The 18,840-nt window shown below is 42.4% G+C and overlaps 1 long non-coding RNA gene across 1 annotated transcript; it reads left to right on the forward strand.

Annotated features, from left to right (window-relative positions):
* The first annotated feature begins 385 nt into the window (after nucleotides 1–385).
* Nucleotides 386–2,458, forward strand: LOC122864266. Its single transcript, XR_006375192.1, has 3 exons — nucleotides 386–498; nucleotides 1,430–1,537; nucleotides 2,033–2,458. It is a non-coding gene; the product is annotated as an uncharacterized LOC122864266 (long non-coding RNA).
* Nucleotides 2,459–18,840: the final 16,382 nt, after the last annotated feature.

Here is an 18,840-nt window from a genome sequence, read left to right on the forward strand (position 1 = left end):
ATTTGAGACACCACCATTGATAATTCATAAAAAGTAAGCACTCAGGTATAATTTCAGGAGAGCAACTGGGTAAGAAAACAAAAGCAGACAAACAGAACTGCAGCAGGGCGGTAAGTGCTGGAAATAAAAAGGTAAGTGCTGATTAATCAGAGGGAGATACAAGAAATTATATAATAATATTAATATGAATAAGTGCTTCAATAGAAAAACATGCATGTAGTAAATCATAATGTACATAATAGAAAAATATATACAAATACATAACAAAAAGGATGAAACCGAATAGCCCTGTTGCAGCAATGTCTGCCTAAGGTCCTGACCAATACTCAGTTTTAAAGCTTAAAACTCCAAGCCGAATTCCTGTGTTAAAAATGTGTGTTTTTTATTTATTTATTTTTATTTAATTTTTTACATCTTCTAGGTAAGAGAGATCTCGCTGGAACCTGCCCGGAAAGAAGGGGAGAAGAGAAAGGAAAAGAAAAAGAAATTTGACCAAAGGTAAGGAGGATCAAATGGTCACCCAGGTAGGTAAGTATGGGAAGGTAAGTAGGTAAAGGGAAACAGGTAAGTAAAAACGGAAACTTGGGGTTAGGAAAGAGGAAAAGGGGAAAACTTAGGTTAGGGGAGGAGGTTGGGGTTAGGAAAGGGGAAGGGGGGAGAAAGGTTAGGTTAGGGAAAAGGGTAAGGGTTAGGGTTAGGGGAGGAAGGTTAGGTTAGGAAGGGAAGAAGGTTAAGGTTAGGGAAGGGAAGGGGGAGGAAGGTTAGGTTAGGGAAGGGAAGGGTTAGGGGTTGGGGTTAGGGATGGGGGGAAAAGTTAGGTTAGGGAAAGGGAGGGGAGGGTCAAGTTTAAAGAAAGCTGCTAAGGAAAAGAGAAGATAAATCAGAAGAATACCAATCAAAATATGGGAAGGGAAGTAGGGTTAGCAAGTGATTGGTGCCGGCATTATCTCGCAAAAAAAAGAATAAATAATATTTATAAAAGAACAATACATAACATGCATATAAATTAAAAAGGAAGCATGCTAAATAGATTAAAAGAGGGGGGGGGGGGAGGTTATTAGTACAATAAAATTGCACCCTAAGTGCTAAATTCAAGTGCTATGTTAGTTGTGCAAATTCATATTTAAATAAAATATTTAAAACACAATATATATATATATACACACATAATTAAAAACCATGCCAAATAGAAAATGTATGATTCATCTCTAAGGAGAGAATGCCGTTAATTTCAATGCTAGTCCTTAGTACAGCCAATAAAGATGATTTGAATTGTTCTGAATAGAGAAAGGAAAAGGAAAAAGAAAAGGAAAGGGGGAAAAGAAGGGGGTTTTAGGTAGACAGCATATCATAATTTTTCATTAAAACCACTGGGGTCTAACGCCTTCAGTCGAGTGATCCATTTCCTCTCTGCTCGCTTGCGCTGTAGGGTGGACCAACCGCCTCTGCCCTCCAGGCCTCTATACCTGAGATGCTCCAAACCAAACATTTTAAAGTGCTTATGAAGTAAGGTGGTGGCTCTCCCTCCCCGAATACGGTAAATATGTTGAGTTACACGTGTTTTCAAGGTTTTGCTTGTTTCACCAATGTAGAGTTTATCACAATGTTCACACTGGATGAGATAAACCAAATTGGAATCCTCTGGTGTTAGTTTTTGAGGGAGAGGAGCTCCACAGCCCGAATGTCTGTTGACTATGAAGGGGGAAGGTTTAAGAAGATATTTATCCGATTGTTTCATTGGCTTATTAAATGCAGTGCGAACTAAAATATCTCTCAAACTCCTGTTTCTTCTGTTTGCTATGATCAAACGGTACTTTTGAAGAGGTTCCACTGTTTCCTGTGTCTGTTGGAAATTGTTTCTGATCTGGGAAGTAAGGGTACTCAGGTGTTGGGAGTATGTGACCACCAGGGGGATGAGTGGGAGGGTTGGTCCAACCCCTCCTCCTTTTCTTCCACTGTACTCTCCCCTGTCCCTGAAGATGTTCCTGACCTCTGCCTTAATCCTCTAAGGAACTGCTTTGTGTACCCCCAGGACGGAGTGCCGCAAAGAGGGTCCTTGTGGCGCCCTCTACATCCTGAGGGTAGGTACAAATACGGTGAAATCTGATCAGTTGTGATTTTATTAGACCTCGGAAAGTATGTTTGGGATGATAGCTAGTTTTGTGAAGGAGGGCATGTCTATCAGTGTCTTTGAAATAGACTTTGGTGGCTAATTTCTTAGTATGCTCCATATATTTGCAGAAGAAGACCTTCGTGTCCAGAAATTCAACTTTCTCAAACTGTAAATTGTGTTTCAATTTGATTTTCGGGTGATGAGAGTTTAACACAGTTAGGAATTCCTTAAAGGATTCCACTGAACTGGTCCAGATACCGAAAATATCGCCGAGGTACCGGAGATACAGCAGAGGTAAGTTTTTACATTTGAGAAAGGCAGTCCTTTCCCATTCTGCGAGGTATATATCTGCATAGGCGGGGAATACTTTCTCCCCATTGCACAACCGCATATCTGGAGATAAAACTTACCATTAAACTCAAAGTCATTACGTGTTAAGGTGATTTCTAACAACTGAGGACCTCTTTGTCCGGGCGCCGGGGTCCGGGACTCGCTGGAAGGCCTCGCCACTGCCTTGAGTCCTATAGGTAGTGTCTATGTTAGTATACAGAGAATCAATATCAATAGAAAAGAGGAAGGCATTTTCAGGTACTTCCATGTCCTTTAACTTATTGATAAATTCATAAGTATCTTTAACATAGCTTGATGCTGTTGTGAGATGGGATTAATATAATAGTCAATGTACTCCGCTATACGATATGATTCTGAACCACAATCACTAACAATGGGCCTGCCAACAGGTATTTTATAAGGGACGGTCCAAGTCTCTGGAGTTTTATGGATTTTGGGCAGCAAATAGAATAGGCGGGGCGAGGAGAATCCGCCCGAATAAATAATACTTCTGTTTACTGGAAATCTGTTTATCATCATATAATTTAGAGATTATTTGCCTAACCATATGTTGGGTTTCAGATTGCAACAATTGGGTCAGAGGGACATAATAGGTGGTGTCTCCCAGTTGTCTGTACGCCTCACACAGGTAATTGAACCTATCCTGGAGCACTATTTGGCCCCCCTTGTCTGCTGGTTTAATAATTATGTCTTTCCTACTGCTCAAAGACCTTAGAGCCTGTTTTTGGGCAATGCTAATATTTGACTTGCCCAACTGTAGGGGTTTAAAGTTGACAACAGAGTTTCATCTTTATTTATTAATACTTGCAATGCCTGTGGTAAAGACTCCAGACCAGGTTCCCAATGAGAAGGGTTAGTAAAAGGCTCACTGCTGTAATTATCATCATTATATTGAAAGTGGTTAATTAATTTGAGTCTCCTATGGTAAGCATGGAGGTCGCCATGGAGTTGCAGCAAATCGGGTACCCCGGCGCCGGGATAAAGGTAAGTCCTCGCTCCAGGATATCCTGTTCTAAAAGAGTCAAGGTAAAGCCAGAACAAAGATTAGTAATATTAGATAAATGAAGTTGGTGGTTAAAGCGTTGTTCCCCTCTACATGTTTAACTGGTCGAGCCAAAACTCTTTCAGAGCCTCTGCTGTATCTCTGGTCCAGTGGATGGGATCACCAGATTCTGTCTTGAATATTAGTGGACTGATCTCAGGGAGTGCATTACTTTTTTGCTTATTAGCCGATTCAGGCCTTGCAATAAAACTTTCTGTTCTCTTTCCAATCTGTCTGAGTAATTAATGATGGGAATGTATATTAAGGCACTGGGAAATGTCTCTCAGCTGTCTTCAGCAGAGCATTCAGTTGTTTGGACATGGTAAGTATTTGTTGGCGTCTCAGACAATTGTTTAGACCCAAGGAGAGAATAACCTTACTGACGGTAGTAACAGGTTGGAGTTTCTTTAGTACCTGGTCAATATGATGGAACTGTGCACCAGGAAGCTGTCAACTTGAACTTCATCACTGGTGAATGGTGGAATACGAGCCAGGTTGGAGTCTCCTATTACTAGGACAGGTTTTTTGATGTGTAGTTGCCAGTTTCTAATTTTCTGTTCTGTTTTCTGATGGGTTGTAGGTTCCTGACAGAGGCAAGGCCAGACATTGAAGGTGACTGTGTTTTGGAAAGGTTTGTGGAGGACTCAGATTGGGGGCTGTTGTTTCTGCTGCTGCTGCTTTGAGCTGATGTTATAGCTTTAGCAGTGTTCCCATCATCACATGTCCCCATGCTCCTTTTGTTTGTCGGTTTTAGGAGTCACCTGTTTCGCTTTGCTATTGACCTTCCGACAAGTCTGGAAAGCCTCTGAACGGTCACCCATCAGCCCAGGGTCCTGATAGGGAGATTTGGGAACAGAAGGAGGTGATTGGGTGAGTAAAAGAGAGAGTGAGTCAGACATATCCACTGCCACATTACTGAAGTGGACCCTTGTAGTATCACTAAAATCTCCCTGGTGTGTGCTTCCTCCATATTCGTCACTGCTCTGTCTTGGTCAGGACTTGGGGGCCTTGACAGTCCTAGGGATAAGGTAGAAGAAGGAGGAGAGGGTGAGATCTGATGGGAATATAACTCCCGCCTCTGTGTCTGGCCTCTCAGAGACTGTGGTAAGGAGCTTTCACCGCCTCCTCCTCGCCTTGTGAAGGAATGATAGAGAGATTGTGTACTGCTAAGGGAGCGTGATGGAGTTGTACTGTAATGTCCCTAGATGTGGGATGAGCTACAGGAGTCTGCTTAGCTTGAGGCTCAACTGTTATGCTCTCTGGGTGTTCTGTTGTGGGTTTTTGAACCGTCTGAGACTGAGCTGAAGGTGGAAGAGGTGGGAACTCGTCAGATAGCAACTCCTTGGGTAAGCGGCCACGCGGTGGCTTACCCAGAAGGGTCATATTCTCAGAGTTTCTACAGACGGTTGTAAGTTTACGCCTGTATCTAGCCCTGGCCCACTTGATGGCTCTACTGAAAGCCTCCCTGAAAAGGACCCAGACTGTCAAGAATGGATGCAATGACTTGATCGTAATGGTCCCTGAGAATTGCTAGATTGTTATCCATCCATTGTGCTGTGTTCAGTTTGACCTCTCTCTCCGTGACACCGTTAGGTGAGGCAGGTTTAATGAACGAGGTCAGTTTATTTACTTTTCTCATCATCCCCACCGGGAAAGAGTCATCCCGAACACAGTTAACCAGGATCTCAGAGTGATGGATAGCCTGCAGTAGTTTAAAATAATTTTTGGTCTGATCTACTACTGGTTGTGTCACTATGGTTTCCTGTGTAGGTCTCACCAAGGAGGAGGGGGACCTTTTCCCACTCACCCAGGTTCTGTGTGGTCAATGCCGTAAACCGGTTCTGGAGTGGCAGAGTCATGGTGTCATAAAAAGGCAGGTAGGTTCTTTAAAAAACAACAGAGGAAAGAGAACTCTGTTAAATAGGTAAGTTTTGATAAAAAAGGGGGGGGAGGGGGAAAATGGTTAAAAGATTTAAAACATAAAAAAATGTTAAGAAAAAAATAAAAAGTGAATTTAAAATATTAAACAACCTGCTAATATTAAGCAATCTAAGAGTAAGAGATAAAAAGGTAATTATAAACAGTTAATTGTTTAGACCATAAAAATCCAAATAATCAAAGAAAAAAGGAGGAGATTTAGACTCACTGGGATTTTTAAGCTTGTTATGACATCTGGTGGTCTGTTAACAGAACTACACCCTTAAAACAATCACCAACTGAGAGAAGGTGTGTTAAAACAGCTTACAGTGTCTAAACAAACTTTTAAACAAAGAAAAGGAGGAAGGGGGAAAGGAGAAAAACAGTCTTGTCCAAGGTGGGAAAACAGTTCAGTAAACTTGATGGGCTTTGCTGGAGAGTGGAGCAGTGTCAGACATTAAAATTCCAGGTAGAATCTCTGGAGAATATATCTCCAGGCCGTTGTGAAGTCTTCTGTGTGCGCACACTCTTTTATGTTGGAAACCAACTCACCGCTTGTAGTTGTAGGAGCCTGATACTTGTGTGGTCACAGTCGTGATAGTAGCAGGCTGCAGTAGGCCTGAGTAGGCCTGAGTAGGCCTGATGCCCTCACAGGCCTTGTTGTGTTGGTGGTTTCTGGTCCATTGTTCACTGATAAGTTTTCTATTTTACTCCAATAAAAAGACAAGTGCTGTAAAAACAATAAAAAGCTGAGTCCTCCTGATTAAAATGGAATTTAAGAATAAACAAATACTGTTTATAAGAAAAACTGAGAAGAAAGAGTTGTCTTAACGTTTCGCCAAACGGCTTCATCAGAAGATGGGAGACAAAGGAAAGGCAGCAAACTTATAGCCTTACCCCACACAGGTGTGAGCTGATGTGTCCCTAGCTGATAGGTTGATTAGGTGCACAAGCCCCCTGGTGGGGTGTGGCATTATCCTTGTAAAGTACCCACCCTCAAGTGTGTTTGTTTGTGTTGTGGGGGAGGGGCACAAGGATGCTGCTAAAGGAAAGGAGGTAGGAAATGAATTTAAAAAGACAAACTAATAAAATTTTAAAATTATTAAGAGTTTTAAGACATCTTTAAAAACAAGAAAATAAAACAATAGTATCCTGAATAACAATTATAACCAAAGTAGTTGCAATATTTGTTGAAGGAAGAGTAGTTGATTACTAGGCTCGGGCGAGGTTAGGGGCAAAAAGGGGTTAACTCCCTGCAGGGAGTTATAATGCACTGGCACTAGTATTTCTTTGTATTCTAAGTTCATAAAATCAACAGGTGCTACTATGTGGTTTATAAAAAGTTTTTTTAAAAAAACCAAAAGGAAAAAATTAGGGGAAACAACAAATCAGTGTCTGGGACTAAAATCACTAAGAAATGGAATAAATGCACTACATAGTCTAACAGTCGACGGGCTCAGTTAAATCTCTCCTGTAACGGGAGATTTGAGACACCACCATTGATAATTCATAAAAAGTAAGCACTCAGGTATAATTTCAGGAGAGCAACTGGGTAAGAAAACAAAAGCAGACAAACAGAACTGCAGCAGGGCGGTAAGTGCTGGAAATAAAAAAGGTAAGTGCTGATTAATCAGAGGGAGATACAAGAAATTATATAATAATATTAATATGAATAAGTGCTTCAATAGAAAAACATGCATGTAGTAAATCATAATGTACATAATAGAAAAATATATACAAATACATAACAAAAGGATGAAACCGAATAGCCCTGTTGCAGCAATGTCTGCCTAAGGTCCTGACCAATACTCAGTTTTAAAGCTTAAAACTCCAAGCCGAATTCTGTTAAAAATGTGTTTTTTTATTTATTTATTTTTATTTAATTTTTTACATCTTCTAGGTAAGAGAGATCTCGCTGAACCTGCCCGGAAAGAAGGGGAGAAGAGAAAGGAAAAGAAAAGAAATTTGACCAAAGGTAAGGAGGATCAAATGGTCACCCAGGTAGGTAAGTATGGGAAGGTAAGTAGGTAAAGGGAAACAGGTAAGTAAAAACGGAAACTTGGGGTTAGGAAAGAGGAAAAGGGGAAAACTTAGGTTAGGGGAGGAGGTTGGGGTTAGGAAAGGGGAAGGGGGAGAAAGGTTAGGTTAGGGAAAAGGGTAAGGGTTAGGTTAGGGGAGAAGGTTAGGGTTAGGAAGGGAAGAAGGTTAAGGTTAGGGAAGGGAAGGGGGAGGAAGGTTAGGTTAGGGAAGGGAAGGGTTAGGGTTGGGGTTAGGGATGGGGGGAAAAAGTTAGGTTAGGGAAAGGGAGGGGAGGGTCAAGTTTAAAGAAAGCTGCTAAGGAAAAGAGAAGATAAATCAGAAGAATACCAATCAAAATATGGGAAGGGAAGTAGGGTTAGCAAGTGATTGGTGCCGCATTATCTCGCAAAAAAAGAATAAATAATATTTATAAAAGAACAATACATAACATGCATATAAATTAAAAAGGAAGCATGCTAAATAGATTAAAAGAGGGGGAGGTTATTAGTACAATAAAATTGCACCCTAAGTGCTAAATTCAAGTGCTATGTTAGTTGTGCAAATTCATATTTAAATAAAATATTTAAAACACAATATATATATATATACACACATAATTAAAAACCATGCCAAATAGAAAATGTATGATTCATCTCTAAGGAGAGAATGCCAAGTTAATTTCCAATGCTAGTCCCGAGTACAGCCAATAAAGATGATTTGAATTGTTCTGAATAGAGAAAGGAAAAGGAAAAAGAAAAGGAAAGGGGGAAAAGAAGGGGGTTTTAGGTAGACAGCATATCATAATTTTTCATTAAAACCACTGGGGTCTAACGCCTTCAGTCGAGTGATCCATTTCCTCTCTGCTCGCTTGCGCTGTAGGGTGGACCAACCGCCTCTGCCCTCCAGGCCTCTATACCTGAGATGCTCCAAACCAAACATTTTAAAGTGCTATGAAGTAAGGTGGTGGCTCTCCTCCCGAATACGGTAAATATGTTGAGTTACACGTGTTTTCAAGGTTTTGCTTGTTTCACTCAATGTAGAGTTTATCACAATGTTCACACTGGATGAGATAAACCAAATTGGAATCCTCTGGTGTTAGTTTTTGAGGGAGAGGAGCTCCACAGCCCGAATGTCTGTTGACTATGAAGGGGGAAGGTTTAAGAAGATATTTATCCGATTGTTTCATTGGCTTATTAAATGCAGTGCGAACTAAAATATCTCTCAAACTCCTGTTTCTTCTGTTTGCTATGATCAAACGGTACTTTTGAAGAGGTTCCACTGTTTCCTGTGTCTGTTGGAAATTGTTTCTGATCTGGGAAGTAAGGGTACTCAGGTGTTGGGAGTATGTGACCACCAGGGGGATGAGTGGGAGGGTTGGTCCAACCCCCTCCTTTTTCTTCCACTGTACTCTCCCCTGTCCCTGAAGATGTTCCTGACCTCTGCCTTAATCCTCTAAGGAACTGTTTTGTGTACCCCCAGGACGGAGTGCCGCAAAGAGGGTCCTTGTGGCGCCCTCTACATCCTGAGGGTAGGTACAAATACGGTGAAATCTGATCAGTTGTGATTTTATTAGACCTCGGAAAGTATGTTTGGGATGATAGCTAGTTTTGTGAAGGAGGGCATGTCTATCAGTGTCTTTGAAATAGACTTTGGTGGCTAATTTCTTAGTATGCTCCATATATTTGCAGAAGAAGACCTTCGTGTCCAGAAATTCAACTTTCTCAAACTGTAAATTGTGTTTCAATTTGATTTTCGGGTGATGAGAGTTTAACACAGTTAGGAATTCCTTAAAGGATTCCACTGAACTGGTCCAGATACCGAAAATATCGCCGAGGTACCGGAGATACAGCAGAGGTAAGTTTTTACATTTGAGAAAGGCAGTCCTTTCCCATTCTGCGAGGTATATATCTGCATAGGCGGGGAATACTTTCTCCCATTGCACAACCGCATATCTGGAGATAAAACTTACCATTAAACTCAAAGTCATTACGTGTTAAGGTGATTTCTAACAACTGAGGACCTCTTTGTCCGGGCGCCGGGGTCCGGGACTCGCTGAAGGCCTCGCCACTGCCTTGAGTCCTAAGGTAGTGTCTATGTTAGTATACAGAGAATCAATATCAATAGAAAAGAGGAAGGCATTTTCAGGTACTTCCATGTCCTTTAACTTATTGATAAATTCATAAGTATCTTTAACATAGCTTGATGCTGTTGTGAGATGGGATTAATATAATAGTCAATGTACTTCGCTATACGATATGATTCTGAACCACAATCACTAACAATGGGCCTGCCAACAGGTATTTTATAAGGGACGGTCCAAGTCTCTGGAGTTTTATGGATTTTGGGCAGCAAATAGAATAGGCGGGGCGCAGGAGAATCCGCCCGAATAAATAATACTTCTGTTTACTGGAAATCTGTTTATCATCATATAATTTAGAGATTATTTGCCTAACCATATGTTGGGTTTCAGATTGCAACAATTGGGTCAGAGGGACATAATAGGTGGTGTCTCCCAGTTGTCTGTACGCCTCACACAGGTAATTGAACCTATCCTGGAGCACTATTTGGCCCCCCTTGTCTGCTGGTTTAATAATTATGTCTTTCCTACTGCTCAAAGACCTTAGAGCCTGTTTTTGGGCAATGCTAATATTTGACTTGCCCAACTGTAGGGGTTTAAAGTTGACAACAGAGTTTCATCTTTATTTATTAATACTTGCAATGCCTGTGGTAAAGACTCCAGACCAGGTTCCCAATGAGAAGGGTTAGTAAAAGGCTCACTGCTGTAATTATCATCATTATATTGAAAGTGGTTAATTAATTTGAGTCTCCTATGGTAAGCATGGAGGTCGCCATGGAGTTGCAGCAAATCGGGTACCCCGGCGCCGGGATAAAGGTAAGTCCTCGTTCCAGGATATCCTGTTCTAAAAGAGTCAAGGTAAAGCCAGAACAAAGATTAGTAATATTAGATAAATGAAGTTGGTGGTTAAAGCGTTGTTCCCCCTCTACATGTTTAACTGGTCGAGCCAAAACTCTTTCAGAGCCTCTGCTGTATCTCTGGTCCAGTGGATGGGATCACCAGATTCTGTCTTGAATATTAGTGGACTGATCTCAGGGAGTGCATTACTTTTTTTGCTTATTAGCCGATTCAGGCCTTGCAATAAAACTTTCTGTTCTCTTTCCAATCTGTCTGAGTAATTAATGATGGGAATGTATATTAAGGCACTGGGAAATGTCTCCTCAGCTGTCTTCAGCAGAGCATTCAGTTGTTTGGACATGGTAAGTATTTGTTGGCGTCTCAGACAATTGTTTAGACCCAAGGAGAGAATAACCTTACTGACGGTAGTAACAGGTTGGAGTTTCTTTAGTACCTGGTCAATATGATGGAACTGTGCACCAGGGAAGCTGTCAACTTGAACTTCATCACTGGTGAATGGTGGAATACGAGCCAGGTTGGAGTCTCCTATTACTAGGACAGGTTTTTTGATGTGTAGTTGCCAGTTTCTAATTTTCTGTTCTGTTTTCTGATGGGTTGTAGGTTCCCGGACAGAGGCAAGGCCAGACATTGAAGGTGACTGTGTTTTGGAAAGGTTTGTGGAGGACTCAGATTGGGGGCTGTTGTTTCTGCTGCTGCTGCTTTGAGCTGATGTTATAGCTTTAGCAGTGTTCCCCATCATCACATGTCCCCATGCTCCTTTTGTTTGTCGGTTTTAGGAGTCACCTGTTTCGGGTTTGCTATTGACCTTCCGACAAGTCTGGAAAGCCTCTGAACGGTCACCCATCAGCCCAGGGTCCTGATAGGGAGATTTGGGAACAGAAGGAGGTGATTGGGTGAGTAAAAGAGAGAGTGAGTCAGACATATCCACTGCCACATTACTGAAGTGGACCCTTGTAGTATCACTAAAATCTCCCTGGTGTGTGCTTCCTCCATATTCGCTACTGCTCTGTCTTGGTCAGGACTTGGGGGCCTTGACAGTCCTAGGGATAAGGTAGAAGAAGGAGGAGAGGGTGAGATCTGATGGGAATATAACTCCCGCCTCTCTGTGTCTGGGCCTCTCAGAGACTGTGGTAAGGAGCTTTCACCGCCTCCTCCTCGCCTTGTGAAGGAATGATAGAGAGATTGTGTACTGCTAAGGGAGCGTGATGGAGTTGTACTGTAATGTCCCTAGATGTGGGATGAGCTACAGGAGTCTGCTTAGCTTGAGGCTCAACTGTTATGCTCTCTGGGTGTTCTGTTGTGGGTTTTGAACCGCCTGAGACTGAGCTGAAGGTGGAAGAGGTGGGAACTCGTCAGATAGCAACTCCTTGGGTAAGCGGCCACGCGTGGCTTACCCAGAAGGGTCATATTCCTCAGAGTTTCTACAGACGGTTGTAAGTTTACGCCTGTATCTAGCCCTGGCCCACTTGATGGCTCTACTGAAAGCCTCCTCCTGAAAAGGACCCAGACTGTCAAGAATGGATGCAATGACTTGATCGTAATGGTCCCTGAGAATTGCTAGATTGTTATCCATCCATTGTGCTGTGTTCAGTTTGACCCTCTCCTCCGTGACACCGTTAGGTGAGGCAGGTTTAATGAACGAGGTCAGTTTATTTACTTTTCTCATCATCCCCACCGGGAAAGAGTCATCCCAACACAGTTAACCAGGATCTCAGAGTGATGGATAGCCTGCAGTAGTTTAAAATAATTTTTGGTCTGATCTACTACTGGTTGTGTCACTATGGTTTCCTGTGTAGGTCTCACCAAGGAGGAGGGGGAACCCTTTTCCCACTCACCCAGGTTCTGTGTGGTCAATGCCGTAAACCGGTTCTGGAGTGGCAGAGTCATGGTGTCATAAAAAGGCAGGTAGGTTCTTTAAAAAACAACAGAGGAAAGAGAACTCTGTTAAATAGGTAAGTTTTGATAAAAAAGGGGGGGGAGGGGGAAAATGGTTAAAAGATTTAAAACATAAAAAAATGTTAAGAAAAAAATAAAAAGTGAATTTAAAATATTAAAAAACAAATATAAACAACCTGCTAATATTAAGCAATCTAAGAGTAAGAGATAAAAAGGTAATTATAAACAGTTAATTGTTTAGACCATAAAAATCCAAATAATCAAAGAAAAAAGGAGGAGATTTAGACTCACTGGGATTTTTAAGCTTGTTATGACATCTGGTGGTCTGTTAACAGAACTACACCCTTAAAACAATCACCAACTGAGAGAAGGTGTGTTAAAACAGCTTACAGTGTCTAAACAAACTTTTAAACAAAGAAAAGGAGGAAGGGGGAAAGGAGAAAAACAGTCTTGTCCAAGGTGGGAAAACAGTTCAGTAAACTTGGATGGGCTTTGCTGGAGAGTGGAGCAGTGTCAGACATTAAAATTCCAGGTAGAATCTCTGGAGAATATATCTCCAGGCCGTTGTGAAGTCTTCTGTGTGCGCACACTCTTTATGTTGGAAACCAACTCACCGCTTGTAGTTGTAGGAGCCTGATACTTGTGTGGTCACAGTCGTGATAGTAGCAGGCTGTAGTAGGCCTGAGTAGGCCTGAGTAGGCCTGATGCCCTCACAGGCCTTGTTGTGTTGGTGGTTTCTGGTCCATTGTTCACTGATAAGTTTTCTATTTTACTCCAATAAAAGAGACAAGTGCTGTAAAAACAATAAAAAGCTGAGTCCTCCTGATTAAAATGGAATTTAAGAATAAACAAATACTGTTTATAAGAAAAACTGAGAAGAAAGAGTTGTCTTAACGCTTTCGCCAAACGGCTTCATCAGAAGATGGGAGACAAAGGAAAGGCAGCAAACTTATAGCCTTACCCCACACAGGTGTGAGCTGATGTGTCCCTAGCTGATAGGTTGATTAGGTGCACAAGCCCCTGGTGGGGTGGGCATTATCCTTGTAAAGTACCCACCCTCAAGTGTGTTTGTTTGTGTTGTGGGGAGGGGCACAAGGATGCTGCTAAAGGAAAGGAGGTAGGAAATGAATTTAAAAGACAAACTAATAAAATTTTAAAATTATTAAGAGTTTTAAGACATCTTTAAAAACAAGAAAAATAAAACAATAGTATCCTGAATAACAATTATAACCAAAGTAGTTGCAATATTTGTTGAAGGAAGAGTAGTTGATTACTAGGCTCAAGCGAGGTTAGGGGCAAAGGGGTTAACTCCCTGCAGGGAGTTATAATGCACTGGCACTAGTATTTCTTTGTGCTGCATGAGGGGAAGGAGGATGCCAAGGCACAGGTATCTTACCCGATCAGGCTCTACACAGCCGTAGAGGAAGACGGTTGACTCTGTTCTATCCACATTCGAGAAGGGCCACTTCAGCGGCACTGCATCAAGAGCCAATGAGGATGCTGCATTCATGACTGTTGAAGGATGGGCCGAGTGCTAACGTTTATGCCTTTCAAAACGATATTATGAGCATTTACAAGGAATCCAAAAGGTACCACTGCTCATGATCCTGTCAATCAGCATCGTGACCAACCCATGCTGTGTCGCGGATCTTTGCATGCTGCAAGGTCTTCCACCGTATCCTGTCACTTGTGCAGCGACAATCCGTCCCGCGCGTAACGTGTTATGGCGGCCCATCAAGGAACATCTCCTTACCTGCCAGTGACCAATCAGCATGGCTTGCTCCGTTTGCGACTATCAACTATGCTCTTATAGAATAAGATTTACACCCTGGACTTCCATACATCAACTACCAACACTTGTCTAGTCCCAAAGCACTTTCATAATCGTAACCCGTTACATGTATTCCTCAGAAATATTCAAAAAACCCATTCCAAATCGTCCCTCAAACGCATCATCACGGTACAACTCAAAAATCTACAGCCACAATCAAATCGACACTTCTAACGAGCATTCTTTCCAGCATTATCAGAAACAGTCGAATCACTCTCGATTACCCTATTAACAAGTCTTACCTTCAACTCCATCTCCCCTTCTGCTCAGTAAGCCGTGAATTCTCAAATAGGCTTCCTTTCTCAATTACAGCTTTAGGCAACAGCCTCATCCTCACCGATCACGCCCATACAATACAGGAAGCTCCCCCCAGACCACACTAACAGATCACCAACATACCCATGAGCCTCACATGGCCTACCCTCTACTGCACACTCCCTAGGCAATAACACCACCTGACTCTTACAACTCCAACTAAAACACCAATACCCTGAGTACGCCTAAGCAAGTCTACTATCCTCCTACCCTTCGAGTTCCATCTTATTCGATGTCCTCCTCCTCACAAACCATCAGGGAGTCCACTGTATCCAACCTCATTATACCCTCTCTCCTTTTCGACATCTTACCAAACATCACCTTCATTGACCCTACCAATAACCCTGCTTTCCACGACCCAGATCCCTTACTCCGCAATACACTGACCGCTAACTCCAAACTGAACCCGAAGTTGCAGCCATGTCCTTTGTTCCATCAAAAAGCCACTTAACTCATTCCGCATACCCGAAACAACCAGTCAACACAATGACCCTTAAAATCCTCAACCTCTTTACAATTCCCACCCTCCTCGTAAACAGTCTCCCTCTGAACCTCAGTTCATCTTTACTCCATGACGTGCCTACAGGGTCCACTCCTGTCCCCAGGCGCACAGGCTTTCACGACTCCTGGACTCATGCCAAGTCAAGCCCACCCCCCACTTGCATACTGCCTCTCTCCACCCTACACCTCTCTGCCCCTGTCTCCACTTCTACTGGCCTACTCTGCTGTGAGTCCTCACCCTCCACATCTGCCGTGGCCTGGCCTTCCCTCCCCTCTCTGTCCCCCGTCTGCTCCCACCTGAGCTTCGACTCTGTTCCGGCCTCCCTAGCCTCTCTGCCGCATTGGCGAAACGGACCCGGTTGTCCCGCTGCACCTCTCTCCTGCACCCGTGTTAGCGCTCTTTGTCCCAAAAGCCTCCCGCTTCGCGGCTCCTGGACACCACCCGGTTTTGCTCACTTCCTGCTCCGAGCACTCTAGCTCCCAGGTCCGTGCCAAACATGCCATGCAGGCCTAGTCATGACTGGCCTACCTCCTGAGGCGTATCCGATAGCAGCCACAGCGCCCTGCCAGACAAGCCTATAAGTGCCGTGCCGACAGCCCCTTGGAAGCCGTAGTCAAACCCTGATCCAGTAGCTAACCGTGGACTTCAGTCCACCTGAGTTCGCTCAGGAGCGGCTTCCAACCCATGTGTTCAGTATCGAACTGTCTCAATTCAACTGGATCTAAATTCGCAGCTTAACCTTCAACCAAAAGGCCTAACCATAGTGACGCATCTGTAATTTCCTACTCAGTGACTAGAAACTTCTCCGCTTCCTAGTAGATCATACCTCTCCAAACTAGGCTACGCTCTCATCAGCACCCTCTGTAAACCCAACTCAGACCACCTTCTGGCTGCCTGCATGTTTCCCATGCTAGTGGAAACTGTGCATAAATCCTTAGCATTGTCATTGATAACCCTTGTCGCATGCACCATCTGATGTTAAAGGCGCAGGTGTCTGGCACGGACCCCCTCCAGTGCTTTCCCTTGCCCTTGCAGAGCTAACATGGCGGACAACAGCCGCTTCCTACCCGCCTCCCATGCGCCCCTCGCATACCCTGGCGTCGCTTCCTCAACCTATCTGCAGACTTTTCTGGTAAGCCATAATTTGGCTCTGGTAATGCAGGTAGTCGCTAATCTATGGTACGTCCAGACATAAAGTTGGGCAGGACTGTCTGAAAAACTACAAAGGATCTTTAGACAGCACGATGTTCCGGTCCTCTTTAAACCAGGCAACACTTTAAGACAGAAACTCGTTCACCCTAAGGACAAGTTACCCACACAAAAACAGAGCAATGTTGTCTACTCCATTCAGTGCAGTGAGGAAAACGGCAAAGAACGGTACATAGGCGGAACCAAACAGCCACTTCACAAAAGACTTTATCAGCACAGACGACACGCTAACTCAGGGTTACAGAGCGCCGTGCATTTGCATTTAAAAGCTACAAACCACACATTTGAAGACAGCGAGGTGAAGATTCTTAGTAGAGAGAAGAGTTGGTTTGAACGGGCGTCAAGGAAGCCATTTTTGTGAAGAAAGAGAACCCTCTTTGAACAGAAATGGTGGTCTGAGATTTAATCTGCCCAAAGTCTATCAGAGTGTATTATCACCTTGGTCACGCCTATCACATGCCAATCAGGCACTTAACAGTGATGAAGTAGATGCAGCCAGAGAACAATAGGCCTGATTACTGATCACTGGGCCATCTTGAAACTATTAGGGCAGTTTCAGGTGAAACTAGCTATTAACAGATACTCAGGCAGATTCCTCCTGAGGGCAGGGCTTATGTAACTCAGATTAGCTTAAATTTCCAGTTGCCGTCCAATTTTTTCCACAATTGAGAATGACTTCCGGATGGGGCAAATGTCTTGATTCTGAAAACAGTGTCCAGATGACTACGACTGAAACCTTTTCTACGATAGAACACTCCTGGACGAATGAGGGACTACACCGTCTTGCCCTGAAATGTTCTTTGTCGATCCCTTTCAGAGGATCGACGACGCCTTTTGCTGTAGCGCACCACGGTCCATCCATCATCATGAGCAAAACTCATGATGGAGTTGTTTTAAATCCCAATAAATAAAATGAAATTATCTAAAACAGAAGTCAAATTTGAACTCAAATTTAAATTGTGAACTTAAAATATATTTATTTTTATAAATTTTTATATTTTTAATTTTTTAACAAAATAAATATTTTTTTAACAAACTAAACAATAATTTTTAAAAATAATAAAGTGTGCCTAGGCGCGACGTTTCGACCTCTTTGGGTCTTCTTCAGGCTAAGGCACAACTGAAAAAATGAAATGGCTTGCAGACTGGCAGAGATGTTGACTCTTCAATGGTTTGAGCAAGAATGAAAGAAAAAGCCACTGCACTCTATTTATACCCTCCCTTGTAACTTGTTTTAACTTTGGTTTGTGTTCTTAACTTGTGTCTGTGTTTTACAATTTGTATTTTGTCCACTTGTTTTTTAACCCCTCATATGTCGATAAATATAAGTTTTTAATCAGAATGAAACCGATTTTAATATTGTATATCCCAAAACATGCAATATTAATAGTTTTTATTTAAATATATTTATGGATTTTAAGTCTATGTATGCATTTTTTTGAATATCTTTAGGGATACATTTTAGGAATAGGGTGGGGTTAGATTTGGTAAAGGGATAGAGGTAAGGGAAGGGAGGGGTGTGGTTAGGGTTAGGGTTAGGTTAGGTGAAAAAGGGGTTAACTCCTGCAGGGAGTTATAATGCACTGGCACTAGTATTTCTTTGTATTCTAAGTTCATAAAATCAACAGGTGCTACTATGTGGTTCATAAAAGGTTTAAAAAACCAAAAGGAAAAAATTAGGGAAACAACAAATCAGTGTCTGGGACTAAAATCACTAAGAAATGGAATAGATGACTACATAGTCTAACAGTCGATGGGGCTCAGTTAAATCTCCTGTAACGGGAGATTTGAGACACCACCATTGATAATTCATAAAAGTAAGTACTCAGGTATAATTTCAGGAGAGCAGCTGGGTCAGAAAAACAAAAAACAGACAAACAGAACTGCAGCAGGGCGGTAAGTGCTGGAAATAAAAAAGGTAAGTGCTGATTAATCAAAGGAGATACAAGAAATTATATAATAATATTAATATGAATAAGTGCTTCAATAGAAAAAAAAACATGCATGTAGTAAATCATAATGTACATAATAGAAAAAATATACAAATACACAACAAAAGGATAAAACCGAATAGCCCTGTTGCAGCAATGTCTGCCTAAGGTCCTGACCAATACTCAGTTTAAAGCTTAAAACTCCAAGCCGACCCGGTGTTAAAAAATGTGTTTTTTATTTATTTTTTTACATCTTCTAGGTAAGAGAGATCTCGCTGGAACCTGACCTGAAAGAAGGGGAGAAGAGAAAGAAACTTAACCAAAGGTAAGGAGGATCAAATGGTCACCCAGGTAGGTAAGTATGGGAAGGTAAGTAGGTAAAGGGAAACAGGTAAGTAAAAAACGGAAACTTCGGGTTAGGGTTAGGAAAGAGGAAAAGGGGAAGGGTTAGGGTTAGGGTAGGGGAACTGAACCTGACCCTGACCCCCAACAAAGTGGGAGACGGGACGTGCACGGTCCTTCCCCCGGTAGTCCCTACCTCCACCCCCTCTATCAAAGGCGGATTGGTGGTAATATCCGCCCTGAAATGTTCTTTGTCGATCCCGCTCAGGGGATCGACGACGTCTTTTGCCGTGGCGCATCACGGTCCATCCATCATCATGAGCAAAACTCATGATGAAGGAGTTGTTATTTTTTAATCCCAATAAACAAAATAAAATAAAAGTCAAATTTTAACTCAAATTTTAAATTGTGAACATAAAATATATTCATTTTTTTAT

Source organism: Siniperca chuatsi, linkage group LG17, assembly GCF_020085105.1.
Source record: "Siniperca chuatsi isolate FFG_IHB_CAS linkage group LG17, ASM2008510v1, whole genome shotgun sequence".
In the NCBI taxonomy this organism is placed as follows: Eukaryota; Metazoa; Chordata; class Actinopteri; order Centrarchiformes; family Sinipercidae; genus Siniperca; species Siniperca chuatsi.